We start from the raw sequence: 14,073 nt of genomic DNA, 5'->3' as shown, positions 1-14,073 counted from the left end.
CTGATAAAAACCCTGCCACAAGTAAATATGTATTGAATGGATGGATAGAAAAATGGCTGGAGCCTTGATTGAAAGCTCGATTCCCAAACTGGAAGAAACACTATCTATGAGCCTCTCAGCCTCTTCCCAGTGATCACTCCGGAACGTCCCCCAAGACCCCTCTTGACCATGCTGAGGAAGCAGAGGCCTCGCCATGTCACAAACACACACGCATACACCCTACTGCCCTCCTCAGTTGGGAAGGCTAAAGAAGAAAATTCCTTCTTTCCTAAGGCCCACAGGGAACAGCTTTGTGGCTGGGGCTGGCACATCCACAGCTGCCTGTCTTCTAGACCCTAGGGCCTGCTCAATTCTCTGGGGCCTGCCCTCCTTTCCACTCTTCCCATTACCCTCTCACCCAACTTACCCATCCCACCCACCCTCTGCCATGTGCTTGGGGAGGGCCTCGTGCCTATTCAGACTCAGGAAGCAGTAGAAACATTTACTGTCACACATGGGCACAAGCACACATCCTCCTGGCTCTCTCTCTCTCTTTCTCTCTCTCACTCTCTCTCTCTCTCTCTTTCATTCCATCTCTCTGTCTACACACACACACACATACACACTCCTGGCTACGCACACTCATGCATATGCCACTATACACACACACTGCCACATGTAGGCATGCATGCTCCCAAACAGATCTATGACAGAAACCCATTCAGTCAGACGTGAGTACACATGTCTCCTGCCAGGGCCAGTCTGTGGGGTGTCTTTTTTCTAGATGGATCTGTCTTTGTTGGGGTGAGGGAGATAAGAAAGAATGGAGGCTGGACAAGACAGTGAATGTAATTCTGTCTCTTGTGGTTGGAAAAGGCTCTAGGGTCCAAAGAACATGAGCCAGGGCTTGGACCTAATTCCTCTTTGCTTCCTCATGCCCTTACCTCTCTGTTGGGCTCTTCCTAAAGCTCAGCCTCCTGCCCCCGGCCCAGCCTGGGGCTCTGGCCAGGCTCTGCTCCGCCTGGTCTTCAGGGTGCCAAACATGGGGCCAGGGCTCAAGTGACAGGCTCATCTTACCCAGCCTCAGAAGCTGTTCTGATGTGGAGGCAGGTCCCCTGGGCCAGAGGTCACCTAGTGGCCATCTTCCTCTGAGGGAGTGCAGCCCCCATCCTCTGAGCCTCTTCCTGAAGAGAAAGCAGGAGATTTCCCCAAAGAGGAAGCTATGCTTCCCCACCTCACACCAACAGGCCCAGCCTGGATCCTGCTGACAGGAAGTGAGAAAAGAAGAGGGCATTGGGGCCATCAGAGCTGCGGGTAAAAGGTAGGAGGCACTGCCTGGACCGTGCTGTGCTGAACCCTCACTGCAGATTCCCCAAGACCCTCAGTCCACCCTGCAACTTGTCTCCCCCAGCTTGCCTCTCCTCCCTTCACCATCCCTCTCCTGATCCTCTCATGAAAAATGGATGGAGCTTTTATTAAACTGTTTTCTCTTCAAAGGAGGTTTCAATTTTTAATGCCTTGCCAGGGTGGGGGAGACAGACTGGCCCAGACAGACCATGGGGGCGGGGGCAGAGAGGTCTGAGGTGGGGGAGGGGGGAGGGAGAAGGGGGCCTCCTGCCTGCCTGAGGGTCGGAGAAGCAGGAAGCAGAAGAAGAGATACCTGCCAAGAGAGGTCTTTAGTCTTTGGGGGTGGAAATGCTTTTCTGGGCTGGACACAGCTCCTCCCTTCTCCCTCTGCTCTTCCCCTTGGACTGCAAGATCTTCAAGGACAGTGGACCAGCTTGGGATGAACACCTACTGTGTGCTAGGCCCAGTACTGGCCTGGCATTCGATGTCTAGAAGCCGCATCGACTCATCGTGCTAGCTCACCGATGGGAGGCCGTACCACAGAGTGAGAAACAAAGACTCTGGAGTCAGCCTGCCTATCTTCCAATTCTGACCTCATTGTTTGCTTGCTGTGGGATGCTGAGCAAATCACTTAATACCTCTGAGCCTCAGTTTCCCCATATGTGGAAGGGGTCTAGCAGTACCTGCCTTGTAGTGCTGCTGTGAAGATGCAGTGAGACTGTGTATGTCAATTGCACATACATGTCTGACACTTAGTAAGCCCACAATACATCCTTATGGTGATGGTGTGATAATCAGTGTTCACATCTTATACATGATGAGGCTGAGTCTCCAGGAAGTTAAGGGTTGAGGTTTAAAGTCACAGCCTCACTAAATAGTGGAGCCAGAATTTGGACTCCTTTTATTTGGCTCAAGTGCCTAAGTTTGTGCCTATCTGTCACACAGCCTCTCAAAGTGTAGAATTCTGCCTTTTTATGAACACCCCTGGCAGCTGGCACATAGTTGACACTCAGAAAGCAAGCACTGAATAATTGTTCCTACTATCTTAAGTTTTGCTGTCTTACCCAAACATAGTCTTAATTTACTATGTGTTCCCCTTAGACTAATCACTTTATTCCTCTGGTGACTGAGACTGGAATCCCCCACCTCCTTCCCTGGCTCCTCTGGCAGATGAAGCCAGTGTGGGAAAGAGGGACAGGGAGGAACCCAGTTATTGACAGAGATAATAATCCCCCAATAGAACCAGACAGCCTAAGACAGGGATCCACAGTCTCAGCCCAAAATGTCCATCACAATGTTAGGTACATGGTTTGGGTCTGCATTTTGAGTATGTGCTTTCATCCTGTCTATTGTGGGGTTTGCATTTGCTAATTGCAAAAGTAACACATGATAACTGTAGAAAATTTGGCAAATACAGAAAAACACATAAAAGAAGAGCTCTGCTTTGAATCCACAATGGCCATAGGGTTGATGTGACCGTGATTGGTCCGCATGCGTCTTCTCTGAATTCTGAAGCCAGAGGCTCAAGTTCAAGACAAATACTGTGGTGCATGCACGTGAAGAAAAAAAGCATGAGGCCTAGCTGAATTAAAGTCCACCATGGAACCAGCAGTGACCTAGGCATCTCCAGGGAGAAGGAGATGAGGACCTTTGTTCCTACAGATCTGGTCTTGCTCCAAGTGAAATAATGAAAGAAGGGTTGGTTCTAAATGATACATTGGAGAAAAATGAATACTCACAGTCACTGAGTTTTCAGGTATTTGTGATTTTGATGCACCATGAAGATGTTTTAGAAATTTTTTCATCAACTGTAAGCATTTTCAGTGCATTGTTTATGTTGAAAGGGGGAATTTGTTTTTCATTTGGGAGGTGATCTCTAATTTATTGAAAAACCTATTTTTCCTGTTCAGCTGCATTGGGGCAATTGTTTCATTTCAGTGGAAGAATCTATGTGTGCAAGGCCAGTGGGGAAACTACTCTGGGCCCAGAATCCAAACCACTGCCACCCAAGAGAGGCTCAAACCAGTTTTGGAAGGAGAGCCAGGGTTGGAAGCACCAGGCTTCAGACAACATAAACACTGAAGCAGCAGTAGGTGGGGTGTAAGGAACAATATGCTCTGATTCTCTTCAATGACATCAGAGGCTTCTCTCTCTTCACACCCCACCTTGTGTCCCTTGTGTGTGGTCATCATGCCAACTGGCATTTTCCTCACCAATATTTTCAAGCACCATTACACCAATGAAGCTCAGTCTAAGCTTGTCCCTGAAACTACAAATCACTTCAGTTCTGACAGGAAGCACCATCCCCAATGGTAGCAAGTGATTATCGTGGCACAGTTGAGAAGATGCTAAGCAAAAGCTGCTTACATCGAAAAGGAGTGTACATTAAAATTGATGAGGATGTGGGCTAAAGATAAAGTTGGCGTCACTGGCAAAAAAAAATTAATTTAAAAAACTTAAAGGCAAATCACTTGAAAAGCAGATTGTATTGCATTTAGAGGTTGCATATTCATCCCAGCTTGCACAAACTTAGAGAAGCTGGAACCAGCAGATGGAAACATTTCAGTTTCAACCCACTTACTTTTTTAGACAATTTACTTAGAATCGCAGGTAAAATTTCAAAGTTCATGACAATATTGCTGAACAACCAGGGCAGGAAGAATGAGTTGAAAATGAATTCCCAAATTATTCTCCCCCAAAATAAAAAATTTAAAATTCAGGAAACAGACAAACATGCTCAAAGGCTGCAAAAAAAAACCTTCCCCATAGTACCTGGAAATTACTATTGCATGGAAAAACATTGACTGGAGACATTTATTTTCAACCAATTTATAATTTCAACTGATTCGCTGTTGTCACTGATTTTTGACAAGTGTGTTTCTGACATATTACCAAATCCTCAAAGATCTCGCTGTCTTGGGTCTTCGATGGGGCATACTGGGGCTAGTGAACAGATACTGTATCAGGAAGCAGACAGAACACTTCCTAGCTTTGTACCCTGTGATCCAAATGCTCCTCATCTTTGAGCCACAGTTTTCTCTTCTATGAAATGGGGGAAATGACCATCCCTGTTATTATTTCCAGAACTATTGAAATGAAGGAGTTAAGAAAGTTTGCTCAGGAATCAGGAATTGGTGTGCTTGGCTCTGCTACCTAGAATCAGTTTATTTAACCTTCTCAGGCCTTATTATCCCCGTGTACAACAAAATGTGGCCATACCTTCCTCAATGACAGCTTGACATCATAGGTGTAAAGTAGCTGGCACACAGTACATGTTAAATAAATGTTAGTTGTCATTATGGGAAATGTCCAATTTGGAGAATTGTGAGGCACTATTATTATTTTCACGACTGCTCACCATTCCCTGACAGTCTAGGAGCTGGGGGAAATCAAGGACTTAACGTTACCCGTCTATGTATCTGTTACAGAACACAGACACGGTAGTCACTATGACATGAAGCCTTTGATTCCTACTTTCCCATTCACCCTCTGGATGAATTGATCACTTTAGTTTTTTCTTTTCTTTTTACTTTTTAAATTTTTTACAGAGGCAGGGTCTTGCTATGTTTTGGGAACATAGGCTGGTCTCAAGCTCCTGGTCTCAAGCAATCCTCCCACTTCAGCCTCACAAAGTGCTGGGATTATAGGTGTGAGCTACCGCATTGGAACTTGGATCTCTTTAAAAGATCCAAATGAGTCCATGCAGTCCCAATGAACAGAAAGAGAACCGACAAATTTGTAATGGAAACATCTGAGACACACACCTCTGCCATGCCTACTGCTCCTGGCCTGGCCTGAGCCTTGCCCCTGCAGAGTGTGCCAATAAGAGCCCTGGGCCAGGCTGAAGGAGCCCAGCCTTCCAGTCTCAGCTCTGCTCTGGCTTGCTGGAAGACCTTGAGCAAGTATCTGGCCTTCTCTGGGCCTCCATGTCCATGAGTGAAACATGAAGGGGCTGGGATACATTAGTGCTTCTGAATGTTGGGATGGAATACACAGACTTTCCCTTTTTAGGAAAAAAATTTCAGCAGAACCACCCTCTGAGAAGGTATCAATGAACACCTCTAACTCCCCACCCCAGGTCTGCATGTCCCCCAACTTGAGAAGCTCCCTCAGAACTGAATCCAGGCTGTGAAAATGGCTTGCAATTGTGAATCATAGCTGTTTTCATAAGTGTAGCAAAAATTGTGTTTAGCATCAAAATAAGACCATAAAAAAGTTCAATTCTCAGAGAACTTGTGGCCTCTGGGAATATATCAGTAGGCCCCCCCTCCCCCAAATTGCACAAACCCCAGGTTGAGAATCACTGGACCAGATGTTTGCCAACATGCTCTGGGCTGAAGCCTACTTTTATGGTCTATTGGCTGTGTCTACACCTTATGTTTAGGGGATCCAGATATTCCCCCTCTTGCTGTCCCATCCTGTCACCCCACAGCCCCTCTGGCAGGCTAGACAGAACAATCCCCACTTCCCTGCCAGGGACCCTGATGCAGGCAGGTGACCAGAGTGGAAAAGAGGCCTGGGCAGGAGTCAGCCTGAGGCCCCACCTTTCACCTTACACTGGGGCTGCGGTCATGTCCCCTGGGACAACCCCAGGGGGGCCCCCATATCCAGCAGATGAAATGGAAAGGGGACTCTACATCTGAAGCTTCTGCTGCCATCGATCCACCACTGAGTATCTCCTAGAAAATGACCACTGGATTCCTAGAGCTCCTCCATATTCCTGGGGCACCCTTCTCCTTCCTTGCAAAGAACAGGGAACTTGTTCTGCAGGTGCTGCTGACAGGAGGGAGAGGATGAGGGGTGTGGGGGTGAGCAGAAAGCCAAGGACGGCCATCTCTCTATCCCCTCTTTTTTCCCTGAGAGGCTGCTGTGGGCAGGGGGTGCCCTGGACTGGCACAGAAGACAGGGCAGAAGGATCTAAGAGAGGCACTGCATGTCAGAGAAGACCGCCATGCTTGGCATCTGCCAGGGACTGACTGCTGTATGACCTCACCTTCCTGGATGTCAGTTTACTCATTGAGAGGTGGGCGGAATCCTTGTTGTCGAGCAGCTAGGAGGAGGTTATGGGTGAGAAGGCTCTTTGGAAAGTGTAAAGCACTGTGCCCTGAACATATGTGTGTGCAAACATGGAAGTCTGCAAACCCAATATGCTGTGGGGCCTCTCCTCTCCTGTATGTCTCTAATGCTCACACTTGAGCATGCAATGGAATTCCCTGGAGGGCTTGCTAAAACAAAGATTGCTGGGCCTCACTCTGAGTCCCTGATCTAGTCTCACCTGGGTGGGGCCCAAGAAACTGCATTTCTGACAAGTTCACGGGTGATGCTGATGCTGCTGGTTCAGTAAGCACAGTTGGAAAGCCACTGCCCTGCAATGTGAAAAGGGTTTCGCATCCACCGTGCTGTCTGTGTATGTTCTTGCAAGTTGTGTTGCTCTTCCTATGATGGGGCGGTAAGGGGGTCTGGACATGGAGTCGCAGCAATGCTGAACCAAAGGCACCCTCCAGTCCCAAAGGGCACTGGCCGGGAGATCTCTTAGCTTGCCCTGTTCCCCAGGCAGCCCCTGCGAAGAGTGTGAAACGGCAATTGGGAGTTTGCCAGGATCACTTCCCAACACACGCATTCAGCCACACTCACACAGACATCATGCACATACACATACTCATCTCACACCTATGTAACCTAGTGGCTAAATACAAAGATTTATGAGCAAAACTGCCAAAATTGGTCAGCTCCTCCGCTTCCTAAGGTGTGGCCTTGGGCAAGTCACTTAGCCTCTCTGTGCTTCAGTTTCCTCATCAATGAAAATAGGGGTAATAATAATACTTCGTGGGGTTTTTGAGAGACTCACGAGATAACAAATGGAAGTCTCTTGGAAGAACGCTAAATGTAGCTACTGTTATAGTTTTTAGCAGTGGGCTCCAGACTGTCAAAGGAAGCCTCAGTAAGAAAAAAGGCCAAGGCAGGGGCTGTAACTATTAATAAATTGACCCGGGTCAAAACAGCTTCCATGACCCACTTGGGAGGCAGGAGACCTAGACCCCAGTGTCAGATGTGTTTCTGACTCTCACTGTGTGCCCTTGGGCCAGTCCTTTGCCTTCTTTGGGCCTCAGCATCCCCATTCATCCCATAGGGGCTTCTTTCCAGCTCTGCCACACTATGGGTTCATGCCCAGTCGTGCATGGCAGAGACGACAGCTATAATGCCACAGGTTGACATCGTGAAGGATGTAAGGATGAAACCTGTGGCCCAGTTTCATCTTTACTGGAGCTCAGAGAAGCTGTTCACCCTCCCCTGAACGAGGCACTGTCAGCAACTCTCCCGCTGCCTTCTCTTCAACTGGCTCCTCAGCCAGAGCCATGGGGCTGCTGGGGTAGGGGTGAGTGGCAGATGCCAGAGAGAAGATGTGTGACAATCCCTTTACCTCCAGGGCCTACCTGTCTAGCTACTAAGCACCATCGTGTCCATCATCTCACCACAGCCCCAGAAGTCAGGAAGTACAGGAGAAAATGGAGGCTCTGAGAGGTGGTTTCTTGCCCAAGGTACCAGGACTCAAATCCGGGACAGCCAGCTCCCAAGTCCACTGCCCTGGCCTGTGAACATCTGTGCGGGTCAGACATGGGAAGAGTCCCCACATTGCCTCTGCTTTCTCTCTTCAAGCTTTTGCTTAAATGTCACCTTCTGATATGGTTTGGCTGTGTCCCCACTCAAATCTCATCTCAAATTGTAGCTCTCATAATTCCCGCATGTTGTGGGAGGGACCTGATGAGAGATCATTGAATCGTGGGGGTGGTTTTCCCCTATACTGTCCTCATGGTAGTGAATAAGTCTCATGAGATCTGACACTTTTATAAGGGGAAACCCCTTTCGCTTGGTTCTTATTTTCTCTTGTCTGCTACCATGTAAGACATGCCTTTCACCTTCTGCCATGATTGTGAGACCTCCCCAGCCAAGTGAAACTGTGAGTCCGTTAAACCTCTTGTTCTTTATAAATTACCTAGTCTCAGGTATGCCTTTAGCAACATCATGAAAACAGACTAATATACCTTCTCAATAAGGTCTCATGCCAGCTCCACCCTCATAATCTCAATGCTCTTTATCATGCTCTATTTTCTCTTTGTCTGTAGCTTTTATTGCTTTCTAACATGACATATAAATTTCTTGTTTGTTGTGTTTATTATTTATTGTGCATGTCCCTCCACTAGCATGTAAGCTCTCTGCAAGGAGGGAGCTTCGTCCATGTTGTTTATTGCAGTATCTCCAGTGCCTAGAACAGTGCCCGATGCTTGATAGGCATTTGCTATGTGTGGCCTGAATGTTTGTGTCCTTCCAGAGTTCACATGTTGAAATCTTAACCTCCAAGGTGATGGTATTAGGGGGTGGGGACTTTGAAAGGTGATTAGGATTAGTGCCTTTATAAAAGATGACGGACTGAGAGAGACCCCCCGCCCATGCAATCCCTTCCACCATGTGAGGACACAGTGAGAAGGCACCACCTATGAACCAGAAAGTGGGCCGTCACCAGACTCAGAGTCTGCCAGTGCTTTGATCTCAGACTTCTAGTCTCCAGAACTGTGAGAAACAAATTTCCGTTCCTTATAAATTACCCAGTCTCAGGTATTAGCAGACTAAGATGGTGCTCAATAGATATTTTTGAAATGAGCAACACATGGGATAGCAGCTCAGAACACTGTGGTGGCATGATGGCGGTGAAAACTGCCTCTTAGCTGGTCTCCCTCTATGCCTCTCTGAGTGCGTGGATAACTTTCTGAAATGCAAAGCTGACCGGGTGCCTCCCCTACCTCAAACCTTTCCAGGGTTCCCCATCTGCCATATGAAAAACTCCAAACACCCTGGTCTTTCGTGATGTGGCCTCCTAGCCCCTCTAGCTTCATCTCTCAGGCCACCAACACACTCTCTACCCTCCAATCAAAAGGGGTTACTTGCAGCATTTCCAATATGCCCCATCTTTGTGCTTTTGTGACTGCCTTTGTGCCTTTGCCCATGTGGTTCTGTCTGCCCCCGGGACCCCTCTCTGCAGCCTAGCAAACTCCTAGTCATCCTCTAAGCTTCACTCAACTCCCCATCTTGGAAGCCTTTCCTAATGAGATAATAACTTCAAGCATTCCCTGACTCTCTATGACCTGGTCCCCACCCCAACTGCCTTGGTGCCTCCCAAACCCCATGAAGAGACCTCGGTTCCAGCGCATCTGTATCATGATCTGTAGCCTTCATGTATGTCTCACTCAGTGAGTTAGGAGCCCCTTGAGGGCAGAGATCCATCATGTCTTAGTGACCTTTGTGTCCCCAGTGCCCAGCCACATAGTAGTTGCATGATGGATGCACACATGAATGAATAGAGGTCCACAAAGGCATTAATGAACAGCCACGAGTATCTCCATTTTCAAAAGCCCTATGGGAGACTGATGTACCTTTATGGTAGGATTGCACTGGCTAAGACATTAAGTTCTTTTGCTTTGGGCTAGAATTGTATCACCTCGATGAGACAACCCTGGGTATCTTACAGAAAAACCAATCATATCTTCCATCTCACTGTCTGCCATCTATGCCTGTCATTCCCGCCTATGTCCATTTATCTCATCCATCATCTGTGCACATGCATCCCCTAGATTCCTGCCTGTGTGCCTTCTTTCCATTGATCCATCAGAGGCAGCACAGCCGAGCCAGGGTACAGCTCTGGATCAGACGGCACAGGTTCATTCCCAGGCCTACCAAGCTATACGATTTTGTGCATGTAACTTAACCTTTCTGAACTCCAATTCTCTTATCTGTAAGGAGGGGTTGATATTAATGGCCCCTTCCTCATGTGGCTGTTTGTTGCGAGAGTAAATAAACTCATTTTTGGTAAGCGCTGGTAATAGGAAATATTCACTCAATGATGGTGACTCTTACAACAGTCATTTGTAGCACATATTTTCATCAAAGAATTTGGGACAACTAAACAAAAGCTATAAAATATAAAATCATAAAATATGTACTTGAGAGAAATCAAGATAAAGAAAAATAATGTTAGGAAAATAATAAAGCCAGGATTAAGATTGGCACACACACCAAACGCCTTCCCTGACATTCTACACAGTTGCTAGAGCCTGTGTTTGGCTCTCAGCTCCCCTGGTAGCCTCATAAAAGAAGGAAATGCCATCAATTATAAGCTTCACGGCATCTGTAACATAAAAATAAACCAAGTATTCCAGAGAAGCATGGCTTTTGCCAGTTGGAAAAGGAATCACATCTTTCCCTTGGCCCTTTACAAATAGGGCCCTGGGAGAAGCGACCACACGATGTCTTCAACAACATCCCTGCAGTGAGTACCAGGTTGACACTGTCACGATGTTTCCTCCAACCATCTACTACAAGGACCTGTGGCAATTCTCCAAGAATAACAATAAATAATAATAGCCAGGCAGGGCGTGGTGGCTCACGCCTGTAATCCCAGCACTTTGAGAGGCCAAGGCAGGCAGATCGCCTGAGGTCAGGAGTTCGAGACCAGCCTGGCCAACATGGTAAAACCCCGTCTCTACTAAAAATACAAAAATTAGCCGGGCGTGGTGGTGGGCTCCCGTCATCCCAGCTACTCGGGAGGCTGAGGCAGGAGAATTGCTTGAACCCGGGAAGTGGAGGTTGCCGTGAGCCAAGATCATGCCATCACACTCCAGCCTAGGTGACAGAGCAAGACTCCGTCTCAATAAAAATAATAATAATAGCCATTGTTTACTACGTGCTAGGCATTAAATCCCCCAAAAGGTAAACACTGTTATTATCCTCACTTTACAAAGAAGGAAACTGAGTCAGGTGAAATCACTTGCCCAAGAACACACAGGGAGGAAGTGGTGGAGCTGGAGGCAAACCCAGGCCTGTCTGTTACCGAAGCCCAGATTCACAGTCCCTGTGCTCTCCCACCTCCTGAAATGCCACAGTACGGTGGTCTCAATACTCAGCCCTCTGATGAGCTGCCTTAAGCAAAGGAGAATATGAGACTCCAAGAGATAGAGTGGGCAGTCTGCCCTTCAGGCAGTCCACCATAAATATGATCTCCACCAACTTAGCTATTGATAAGGCTAGGGCAACAGGAGCTTCAAGGCTGAGTTATCTGGAGTGAGATCCTGGGCTGTCGCAGTCGTGAGTTACGGATGTAGGGCAGAGTCCCAGGCTCAGCCAGAGAGACAGGCAGAGGGGAGGGATCAAGAAGGCCTAGGGGTGATTCTCACAGAGAGGCCCGGAGGGGTATCCACTGACGAGGGCAATCATCTGCCCCCTGCCCCCTCTCCCCGCCCTGCAACAGTTTTCAATCCCCTCCAATGTGCAAAGTTCTCCACCTTCGAGCCAGGCCCACAGCCATTTCTGTCTGGAACACTTTCAAAGCAGGCGTTACCACTTGCCACTGTGGCCATTTAAAAACTCTCAATCGAACACCCCTAGAACATCTAATTTAGGCAATATAGCTTCCTGGTGAACCCTCCAAGATGGATTAGTCGCAAATTGCACCCCCAGGTAACTGAGTGATTTGACCTGCTGTATTAAATTGTTGGAGAGAAACCAATTGAATGCTGGGGGCCGCCTGCCAATGCTGATGATTTGAATTTTCAGGTAGTTGATCTTAAGTCGTGCTTTCTGACAAAAATTGGGCAGTAGGATCAATTGTCTCTTGCAGTCAGTCCTAGAGCATGACAATAAAACCATATCAACAGTGGAGAGAAAAATACCGATCTTTCTATTCTCACTTGCAGGGGGCCCAGCCCAGGCATCCGGTTTGCCCAGAAGTCACATGGAGTCATTCAAAATCTCAAGTTCAGAAGAAGCAGGGTTGGGGAAGAAGGCAAAATCCATACACCTCTCAAATGTGGTATCTGATTTCCCAGGAGACCAGCCTTTCCTGCTAACCCTGCTTTATATTTTTCCAATGCAGAGTGTTTGGTAGACAAGATCCATCAGAGCCTTGGTGTGAGGGCAGGGGGAGAAGAGGAATGGGGAGCAATCATTCAAAAGGATGGTTCTAGGTGGCCAAATGGTTAAGGACTACTGGCCCAGGGCACCTCTAAGGTCCCATCTGGCTCCATGAGGGTGGTCACACCTGAAGTGACCCTCTAAACTCTGCCTACCAAAACCCGTAAACAGGCACACACAAACCCCACATCTTCAGGTGCTTCCCCTAAACCCATTAGCTTTGGAAATTGGCTCAAAATAAACACTGGGAGAGGTGGGGTTTGTGTGTATATGTGAGGGTTTTAGGGGGCTGGGGAGGGGTCATTCCAAGTGGAAGGAACTGCCTGAGCAGTGGCTTGTAAGCAGGTAAGTACCCTTGGTGTTCTGGAGACATTCAGTTCTCAGGGTGCATTGTAATGCAAGGAGGAGGGGTGGAAGGGCCTTGAATGGCAGCTTAAGGAATTTACACTTTGTCCTCTAGGTACTGGGGAGTCGGAGACTGTTCCTAGGGTGGCAAAAATGACAGATTGGTTAAGAAGTCAAATCCGGAGTCAGATTATCTGGGTTCAAAGGCTGGTTCTGCAGGTTACTAGCAATGTGAACTGCAGCAAGCTGCATAATATTGCTGCGCCTCAGTACAGTTATCTGTGAAATGAGAATGACAGCAGTAATCCTCACCACATCGAACTGTTGTGGAGCTGACCTAAACCATCACACATATAAGGTGCTTAGAGCAGTGCTTGGCACATAGTAACTGCTCACTTGGCGTTAGCCTGTTTCATTATTAGCAGGTTAGATGATGAAGCATTTGCTTTACGTGTGTGCTCTCAGTTAATCCTTACAACCTTATGAGATAGGTATGATTCTTGTCCCCACTTTACAGATAAGGAAACTGAGGCACAGAGAAGTTAAGTAACTAACCTGGATCTGGAGTTTAAGAAGGTAGCTTCAGTGTGTAGAACAATGAGAGTGGCAACCGGAAGGCAGAATAAAACTGGGGGGAGGTAAAGGCAGAGATTGGAGTGAGAGGCTGTGGGGGCTTGGACAGTAAGAGCAGTGGTTGGAAGAAAGCAAGGCAGAAGGGATGGGAGAGACCTGGGCCTCAGCTCTCCCATGCAGGGCTCAGGCTCTTACAAGGCCTGTCTGGGCCTCCATTAATCTCAAGGTAGTTGTGCCCTAGAAGCCTCATGGATACCTACAAAACAGTTGATATCTCAGACCCCACCAATGGGCAGGACATGAGGACTGAGCGGCTCCGTGTTTTAGCCCTCTAGCCAGGACAGTCCCAGCCAGTAGACGGAGCAGATGGGAAGAATGGTTGGAGCCAGGGGCCACTGACTGAGTCAAAGACTCAGTTAGCCTCCTCCTCATCCAGGGCCCCCAGTTTACCTAGGTATGAATTTGGGAGATGGCTCCAGGGTATTTCTGATTAGAGTTGAGCAAAGGAGCTCCCCGGGGGAGGTAGGAGCAAGGTGAGAGCCCAAGGCAAGAGCTAGGTAGGAGAGTCAGAGGTGGAGAGAAACACTTAACTGCCCTGCCCCTCCTCAGCAAATCCAAGTTGTTGTCCCACTCTCAGACACCTGATAGTGTGTTGGGGAGAGAGCAGTGGAGGATTGATTGTGCCCCTGAAACTCAAGAGTCTGCCCTCCTCCTGACTACTGAGATGCATGGTGGGTGAGGACAGAGCTCGGCCCCAGGGCCAAGAGCCATAGCCTAGGATTGGCTGAAGAAAAATCTTTTCTGGCCGCCAGCAGCAGCCGCAACCCCTTCCCCTGCTGTCCCCACCCCTACCCTAAGCAGAGACCA

The sequence above is a fragment of the Nomascus leucogenys genome, chromosome X, assembly GCF_006542625.1.
Source record: "Nomascus leucogenys isolate Asia chromosome X, Asia_NLE_v1, whole genome shotgun sequence".
Lineage (NCBI taxonomy): Eukaryota > Metazoa > Chordata > Mammalia > Primates > Hylobatidae > Nomascus > Nomascus leucogenys.
This window is presented reverse-complemented; position numbering follows the sequence as displayed.